The sequence below is a fragment of the Sminthopsis crassicaudata genome, chromosome 3, assembly GCF_048593235.1.
Source record: "Sminthopsis crassicaudata isolate SCR6 chromosome 3, ASM4859323v1, whole genome shotgun sequence".
Lineage (NCBI taxonomy): Eukaryota > Metazoa > Chordata > Mammalia > Dasyuromorphia > Dasyuridae > Sminthopsis > Sminthopsis crassicaudata.
Genome location: NC_133619.1, coordinates 623,860,658 through 623,870,434, shown reverse-complemented (window position 1 = coordinate 623,870,434; position 9,777 = coordinate 623,860,658). Strand labels below are relative to the sequence as shown.

Genomic DNA, 9,777 nt, shown 5'->3' with positions numbered 1-9,777 from the left:
CCATCTGTAAAATGAACTGGAGAAGGAAATGACAAACCACTCCAGTATATCTGCAAGGAAATCCCCAAATGGATTTGAAGAATTGGACAACAGCAAATATCCATCTACAAAATAATACTAATAATAACTAAATATTTCTTTTTTAAATTTTTTATTAATTTTATAATTATAATTTTTTTGACAGTACATATGCATGGGTAATTTTTTGTTTACAACATTATCCCTTGTATTCACTTCTTTTCCAAATTTTCCCCTCCCCTAGATGACAGGCAATCCCATACATGTTAAATGTGAATAACTAATATTTCTATAGCACTTTAAGGTTTGCAAAGTATTTTACAAAAATTATCTCATGACCCTCATAACAACCCTAGAAGTTAGGTGCTATAATTTTCCCCATTTTACAGATGAGGTAATTGAGGCAAATAGAAGTTAAGTGGTCACACAACTCATAAGTGTCTGAGGCAACATTCTAACATAGATCTTCCTAAGCTGTCAACTAGACACAATTCTTTACCTAATGCAATCCCATAATTACATACAATCTTTATCTCTGTTCTTACTCTAAATATGACCATATTATTTGATGCCTTAAATCATGAGGGTTTGGGAAAAAAATTAAATATAAGATCAAATCTGTTTCAGAGAGTTTTATAAACAATTATTAATTTAGCAACTTCTCAAAGAAAGCCATGATTTTTAAAAATAGGATCATGGGAAAAGAGTGCTGATAGGGCCCTCAGGGATCCCTCCTACCTCCTATTACAGATGTGTAAACCCCCTGGGAGGTTGTGACTTTTCTGATGTTATAGAGGGAATTGGTGGAAAACTGAGGATTTGATTTCAGGTTTTTAGACCTGATTATTTTTTATTTCTAATTCCCCTACCCCAACTCCTCTTATCTGTAATTTCTCTTTTGAATTTGGCTTTAGGAACCATGAATATATCAAGTCTGATTAAGACTCAGAGACACCTATGAGGTAAAATTTTCTGATATCTGGTTCATATAATTAATTACCCATATTTTGTGCCTTAATGTGGAGAAATTCAATTATTATTATTATTATTTTTACCATTGACAGTATATGGAAATTGTGTTTATTCATTCATGTTTTCAGCTCTGTTCTTTAACATATTTACTCTAGAGGATAACTGTTTATTGCATGCATTTTAAATAAAGTAAAGTTCTATCAGGCTATTTTTGCTCATTCATCTATTTACTGAAAATGTTTCTATTTCGTGAAAACTAAAATGTTTTGTGAAAAATGTCTTAACTCAAATCAAAGGAAAATGGTACCCTTTCAGAGAAAAGTCAACGATGTAGCCATTCCCTGTTAGGGCATTACAGAATTCCTACATCTTGATTCAATAACAACTCAAGTTTAGTAATTAATGTTCTGCAGCGTAATTATCAGGGAAGTGTTTATAAAGAAGGAGCTGTGTTTTTTAAGTCAAACTCAGAAAATGTCATTTTCAAGAAATTAAAAACAGGCATTAAAATTTGATGAGGATTTGTGACTCATCTAGAGAAATTTATAGTACAGTGACACCTCATTTATCTTACTTCACAGAGACAGGCTGACTGAGTAGACTTGTGACTTCATTGGTAGTAGGAGCCACCAGATGAAGAAACTCCTTCTACCCACTTGGGTCAGCATCTTCTTTACAACTTAAGAGTCTTTGAGAATTGCCTAGAACACTGAGAATGTTAAGTGACTTGCCCAGGATCACATGGCCAGAGGTACAACCTGAGTCCAAACCTTCCCAAGAAACCAAGAAAAAATTGATCTGAGATGTACCAGAGGGCTTCCTGGGAATCGTCAGATCTGACATAACTACTGTCCACTTTGGATGATTCATGTAGGGACAAATGATACCACCAGAAGAAACTTAGCCTTGCTAAGGATGATGAAGTCTTTGGTTAAAGACTGACGACCGTGGGAGCCCAGATGGTTTTTTCATCTGCAGGGCTAATTTAGGACAGAGAATTCAGAACAGAAAGACTAATGTGAGAAGCAAATAGCTGGCTAGGAAGGTGATGTCTGAGGATGGGCTCAGGGTCTAGACCATTGCTTAAACTATGGGAATTTTTTTTTCTAAGTAAGATATGGAGTTTACCAAATGAGGACTGGTCAGGACCTATTTGGGGTGTAAGACAGAAAAGGGAAAAGAAAAAAGAAAACTATGTTCATATAATAAGTCACATAGAAGAAAGATAAGAAAAGAGGACCATTCATTCATGGGAGACAGAAGTCAAAAAGTCAAGAGCAATAAATCCAATTGCCTGAGATTTCTCCATATTAATACATAAAATACGGGTAATGAATTATATGAACCAGATATCAGAAAATTTTTACCTCATAGGTATTTCTGGTCTTGATCAGACTTGGTATACTCATGGTTCCTAAAGCCAAATTCAAAAAAGAAAGAATGGATAAAAGGGGTTGGGGTAGGGGAATCAGAAATAATTGAACTCAATAATCCAGCAACCCATAAACATAAATTATGTGGGAACAAGTTTTCTGTTTGACAAGAATTATTAGGAAAACTGGAAAACAGTGAAACAGAAATGGGCTTTACCAAAGCTTCCTGAACTTTTTGGTATGAGGGACATTTTTGGTCACTTGGTGAAATTTCTTGACTCCTTTTCAGAATGATGCTTTTTAAATGTATGACATAAAATAAACAGGATTCACAAGGAAGTCAATTACATTGAAATTAATATCAAAATATTTTAAAAACCAATTTCACAGATCTCAAATTAAGAAGCTTTACTTTATAATACTATATAGTCTTTACCAACAGAGATCAAGAAAAAGGAAAAAGGACCCATGAATAAAAAATATAATAGCTCTTTTTGTTGGGGCAAAGAATTGGACATTAAGGGGAGTCCCATCAATTAGGGAAAAGCTGAACAAATTGTGTTTTTTGATTGTGATGGAATACCACCATGCCATAAGAAATGATGAGCAGGATGGTTTCAGAAAAACTTGGGAAGACTTACATAAATCGATGAAAAATGAAGTGAGAAGAACCTGGAGAATGTTGTCCACAGTAACAGCAATATTATAACAATAACCAACTATGAAAGATTTAGCTAGTCTGATCAATAAAATGATCCATAATAACTCTAAAGGACTCAAGATGAAAAATGTTATCTACCTCCAGAGAGAGAACTGATGAACTCTGAATACAGATTTAAGCATATTTTTTCACCTTAATTTTTCTTTTTTTTTTCAGCTTTGCTAACATGAAATATATTTTATAAGACTTCATATGTATAATATATTGCTTGCTAGAACTGGAGGGAATAAAGCTTGGAAATGAATTTTTTTTACATAAATGTTTAAAATTTTTTTAAAAAGAACTTTTGTTTTAGGCTAACATTTTATGACATATCATAATAAATTCAGAATTGGTATGTGATCTAAATATGAATGTTTCTTGTTTTCTCAATGAGTTGGGAAGGACCGAAAGAAAGGGAAAAGGAACGGACAATACAAATAAAGTTTAAATAAAAATAATTACACCCTAAAACAACAAGCAACATATTAATGTATATAGTGCCTACTATGTGCTAGGTAGGAGAACATATGTCTTAAGTTACGATCGAAAGATCAGTTTATAATGAAACAAGGGATAGAAGTAATTACAAATGATAAAATAGATTATAACATTATAAAGGTTTTTCATGAATAAAATTAGTACAGCTTGGATAAGAGGGGAAGTAGTTAATTAAGAAAAAATTCTCATAGCAAATATTTCCGATAAGGACTTGCTGATATCCAAGATATATAGACAACTAAGAAAAACACATATGTCCCACCTAAATAGAAAAGTGGGCCAGAGGATATGAACAGTTCTAAAAAGAATTGTAAAGTATTATTAACTATGTGAAAGAATGTTCCAAATCATTAATAATAAGAGAAACAAACATCAAAACAGCCCTGAAATTTCACCAAATACTCAGCAAATTGTTCAAAGATGTCAAGAGATAGTTATTGTTGGCCAGGCAGTGGAAAGAGAGACACATCCAAGGGCATCATGGGGTGGAGGTGTTATTTTGTTTGTTTGTTTTGTTTTGTTTTTTAAATTTTTTATTAATTTTATAATTATAACATTTTTTGACAGTAAATATGCATGGGTAATTTTTTACAACATTATCCCCTTGTACTCCCTTCTATTCCGAATTTTCCCCTCTTTCCCTCCACCCCCTCCCCTAGATGTCAGGCATTCCCATACATATTAAATATGTTATTGTATATCCTAGGTACAATATATATGTGCAGAACCGAATTTTGTTGTTGTTGTTGTTGCTGTTGTTGCAAATGAAGAATTGGATTCGAAAGGTAAAAATAACCTGGGAAGAACAACAGAAAATGCTAACAGTTTACACTCATTTATGGGGTGGAGATGTTAAATTAAAGTGCGTCACTGTGGGCATATATCTCAAGGAAGTAAAATTTATTTAAAAAATAAATCTTCCTCAAAATTCACCTCCAGTAAAGTTTTCTATGACTAATCATTGGTAAACAATTCGTTGATCAACAAACATTTATTATGAATCTACTTTGTACCAGGAACTGGATAATTGTTTAGGGAAACATTGTAGTCAGAGGGTTAGAGTTCAAATTCTGGCTATGTTGTGGACTCCCAATATGACCTTAAGTAATTTCTCTTGGGGCCATATTTTCCATGCATATAAAAAAAAGGGGTTAAGAAGTGAAAAAAGCAAGAGCTCTGGAATGAGAAAATTGTGAATTTGCCACTTAATATTTTCTTATCTTGGGCAATTTTCTCTTCCCTCAGTTTCTTCATTTATAAAATGAGTGAGTTAGACTTAGTGATCTTCAATTTTTTTTTCTATCTCTAGCTCTATGAACCTATAATTAGATATTCTCTAAGAGTCCTTAGATCTAGTTTTGGCACCTTGGTGTTTTTTGTCTGATCTACTCACTACAAGTACAATTCTGTAATACTTAACTGTTAGGTTCTTACTAAGTGCTAAGAAAATGTAATATCCTGTCCTCTCTCAGTTGTAATCCTTCTCTGGGAGGTTTCTTTTCTCTGCGAATCCTTTTCCTCTATGAGCAGGTTTCTTGGGAGGCTTCTGGAACCTCCAGCCAGCCTCTTCTTCTACTTCCCGAATCCTGGCTCTAAATCTCCTCCAGCTCTTGTCCTTCCCTGTAGCGAGCTGTAGTCTCCAGAAGCTTCTCCTGCTGAAGAAATACAAGCAAACCCTCTCCCCCAGGCAGTTAACCTATCTGGTCCCTTCCATTCACCACTCTTCCCCAATCCAGACTGCTTTTCCACGCCCAATGATGCCTTCTTTTATCCTCCCAGAGGATGGGCTTGTGGGAAATACTTCATCCAACGAACTTGCTCCTTTTAAAGGTTGTGTAAACTCCATTTCAGAACTCCTTTTAAAGGTGTGAACTAAAGATGGGAACTGGAGAATTGTTAAGTACGGACTTAGCACTTAGTAAGAACCTAACACTTAACTGTCTATTTTTAGTCAGGAAACTAAAGAGCTAAACTTAATTTTGAAAATAAATGACAACTTAACTTTAACTGTACAAACAGAAAAATGAACATAAAATATCAAAATTCTCAAAGTTTTATTCTGAAACTTAAGATATACAATAAGAGATAAGAAAAGCAAGAAGGCGTACAAAAAAGCAAAATTTCCACAGGAATGGCAATGTTTTTGTTTTAGTCCATAAGGGTCCTGCATTTTCTCCCCCTTCAGAAATCTTCTTGTTTAATCTGAGGGGAGCAAGTCATGCAAGCGAAATCTGTCTCTGATGTGAGGTCGAACATCCTCATTCAGTTCTACAAGTTTTTCCAGAAAAGGAATCAATTTTAAGAGTTCATTGTCATTTTTATCCATGAACCAGCTCTCTATGGGGATTCCATTAGAAAGCTGGTAGGCAAAGGCTTGAGGTGAATTGTCGATGATGACAGTTTTGGAAAGATCTCTTCCAAGGATGTTTAAGTCTTTTATGTAGTTTCCTTGTACGCACACGCAATGTTCACGGAAAAGTCGGTGCCTGGCCAGCTTCTTTTTAGGGTCTAGTATGCTCAGTAACTTGTCTGCATATTCCTTCTTAGAAGAAGTAAAAAGAATGATCTCATACATTTGAGACACACGTTCCAGGAATTCCTTGAAGAACGGTCTTAATCGCACGTAAACCTGATAAATAACACCTTGGAAAGGGACTGGAAAAGTGAATGCGGCATCTTCTAGTTCACTGAGACTACAGTGCACTAGTGTTTCATCCAAGTCTAAGACCAGGGAAAATTCTGGTGCATTTCTAGTTTTCAAAGGAAGAACTGCCTTCCTATTTAGTTGCTGTTCTGTTAATGGGGGAATATGCTTGATAAAATAATAGGGGTTAAATGCTTGCCAATCTTCTTCATAGATTGCTTCTCCATAGGCTAGGCAATAAGCACTATCTTCTGTAAGAGCTGGTATATCACCATGAGCTGCTTCTTCCACTTCTTCATTGGTTTCATTATTGATTGTAAGTCTGACTTGGACTGCTTGATTTGAATAAGCTGTTCCACCTGTGGATCTCCTTGTACCGGTAGTGATGTCATCTACCTGTTCCAGATCAAGTCGTTTTACTATTTCTTTGGCTTTCACAGCTCGTCTGGGGGGAGCTGATCCTGGTGTTCTATTTTTATTTGCTGGTGAGAAAAAGTTGAAGGCAGGAGAAAAAATGGTCCCCAATAAAGTAGTCCTTGGAGGACTCCCAGTGATGGGATTCTCTTCTAGTTCTCCATATTGATTTGTCATTTCATAACTACCAGCTTCTCTATTTACTTGACTTTTCCGTCTTCCTCGAGGTATCCGTTTGTTGGGTTTTCCTCCTGGCCGAGGTGTTGATGTAATCAAGTTGGTCTCTATATCACGTTCTATTCTTCTCCTCTTTGAAGGATTTTCTCTCTCTTCCTGGGGTGTGCTTCCCTTCATGAATTTAATTGATGTTTCATTCTTCTGTGTTTTTTCTACTCCCTCAGGTAAACTATCTTCACTCTCTGAATGTTTCTTCTTCTTTGCCTTGACTGCACGTTGTGTGTGTAATTGATCTGATTGCTGAGGAACTTTCCGAGTTCTCAGCTGCATCTTTTATGGGTGTCACCTGTAAAACTGACTGTGACGGTAGAAAAGCGTCGTCGGGGGATCCCGGCTGCGCACCGTGTGGTGTCTGTCCCGCTTCCGCCGCAACAGCAGCACAAATCCCCAAAATGCAGTTAAAGTCCTTTACTGTCTCTGTCCAAATCTTCTCTCCTTCACCTGGGGCTCTGGAGGCCTTCCTCTCTCCTTGCTTCCCCGATAAGCACTTGTCAAAACGTCTCCAGCGGCTCGGTCTCCCCAAAGTCTCCAGCCAGCTTCACTCTCTAGCTCCCCTGAATCTAAAGCCTCCAGCCAGCACGAAGGGAGACGTGAGAATGACTGACTCTGCCCCCAAGAGTGTGGGATTGTGGGCTTCCCAGAATTTAGTCCTAGTTGGGAATCCAAGAGCAAGCTTTTCCTTTAGCCTTGTGAGTCTGCTCTCGTCCAAGTGCCTCCAGCCAAGTCTGGAATGATCTCTCCTTCCTAAATCCTGGCTCTTTATATATCCTCCCAGAGAATGGGCTTGTCTAGACTCCTTACAGAACCAATGAACAAACACCTTTAAAGGTGTAAACTTCTGTAAAGGTGTAAACTTCTGTAAAGGTGTAAACTCTTGTAAAGGTGTAAACTCCTGTAAAGGTGTAAACTCCTGTAAAGGTGTAAACTCCTGTAAAGGTGTGAACTCTGAACTAGAGAATTGTTAAGTACCGACTTAACACCTTGTAAGGATCCTAACAAATAAGTATTTCCATAATAGTAGAAAAAAAAATAAGTTATTATACATGAAACTGCAAATCTATTATGAACAGCTTGCTATTATTTGTATATATGTATCTATATACACACATAAATATATACACATACATATATATATATTAATGAAAGTAATCATGTAACTTTTTCCTTCCCCTCCAAGATGTTTACCATTAGACTACAAAGTATATATGTGTGTAATTATATATATATATGTAATTTGTTATGTATTATATATATATTATGTAGTATACACACATATATTTTAATGAAAGTTATCATGTAACTTTTTTCCTTTTTCTTCTTTCCCCTCCAAAATGGCTGCCATTAGACACAAAAATATATATGTGTGTGTAGTTATATATTTTATGATATATGTACATTTATATATATATATATATATTATATAGTATATATGTATAATGTATAATATAATTATTTTATACATAACATCTACTCCTTTCTCTGGATGCAGCTGGCATCTTCTTCTTCCTTTGTGTAATTTGAGAGCAAATATCAACTATTTTTTGAGACAGTAGGGCATGTCATTAAATCCATGTTTCCACTGCTGCAGACCAGGACTCATTCTGGGACTTAAAAGAGTCTCATAAAGAAGCTTTGAATGGGTAAAACAAGTTGATGAGCATTTGTTGTTGCCAAGCACTGTACTAACTGCTCAAGCAAAAAGAAAACCAGTTCCTACCCTCAAGGAGCTTACAGTCTAATAGAGAAGGAACATATTTAAACAGGAGCTGAAAAGAGGATGGATAGGAAGAACTTTGCTGGGCTTGGGCAGGGAGTCAGGAGCAGAGTTGGGAGAGCAATGAAGGATGGCTGAGCACTTTCTCAAATAGATATTCTGGGGAAAATTCACTAATAGGATGAGGAGGCCAAAGGGGGTAAAGAGATCTTCCAGGGTGGTAAGGAAACTGAGGCATGGAGGCAATGTCTTCACAGGGCATCGAAAGTCCCTGGAATCAGGGGCACTGCTGGGAGAGGATGGGTTTACCCAGCTATAGACCGGCAATATGTGATGGCAAACTTCAAGACCTGGTCAGGAAGTTCCCATGATGGAACACTCGGTGCTATGCATTGCTTTGTAAATGCACTTAAATTGTCTCCTTACCTTTGCAAGACAGCTGAGGGAGAGGAAGGACCACCAGCAGTGCCAGTGAATCGAGGGTCCTCATGAATATGTACAAATTATCAATCTCAGACGCAGTTTCCTTTTCTGTAAAATTTTTTTGATAGTTACTTTCTCCCAGGACTGTGCATTGTGCTCAGCAGGCTCTGAATATTCTGTGCTGATTACCAAATAGCTTTTCAGACAGGTATAGCATAAAGTAGTCTCAGAGCCTGGGACATTGGGGATGTAAGGTCTCTTTTTTGGTGCACACTGCCAGTGTGATCCTGAGGAAGTTGTGTAACCTCTCAAACAGTTCTCTCATTACCCAGCAGACTTCTTGGTCAAGTCAGAGTCAGTAATAGCATTTATTAAGCCATTAAACCTACTATGTGCCAGGCACTGTACCAGTTGTTGAGGATAAGCAAAAAAGAATATGGTAGTTCCTGCCCTCAAGAAATCAGTCAATACATGAACTGATATTGAGTAAAGTAAATAGAACCAAGAGAACATGGTACACAACAACAACAAGATTATGTGATGATCAGCTCTGATGAATGTGGCTCTTTTCAACATTGAGGTGATTCAGGCCAATTCCAATAGACTTGTGAGGTAGACAGCCATTTGCATCCAGAGAGGACTGTGGGGACTAAATATGGATCAAAGTATTTTCACCTTTTTTGTTGTTATTCACTGTCTTATTTTTTTCATTTTTTGACTCATTTTTGAATTGCTTTTTCTTGCACAGCATTATAAATGTGGAAATATATTTTGAATAATT

At 36.4% G+C, this 9,777-nt stretch overlaps 1 pseudogene; it reads right to left on the bottom strand.

Annotated features, from left to right (window-relative positions):
- Positions 1-5,759: 5,759 nt before the first annotated feature.
- On the bottom strand, positions 5,760-7,476 carry LOC141559995 (CTD small phosphatase-like protein 2 pseudogene; annotated as a pseudogene).
- Between the last annotated feature and the right edge of the window lie 2,301 nt (positions 7,477-9,777).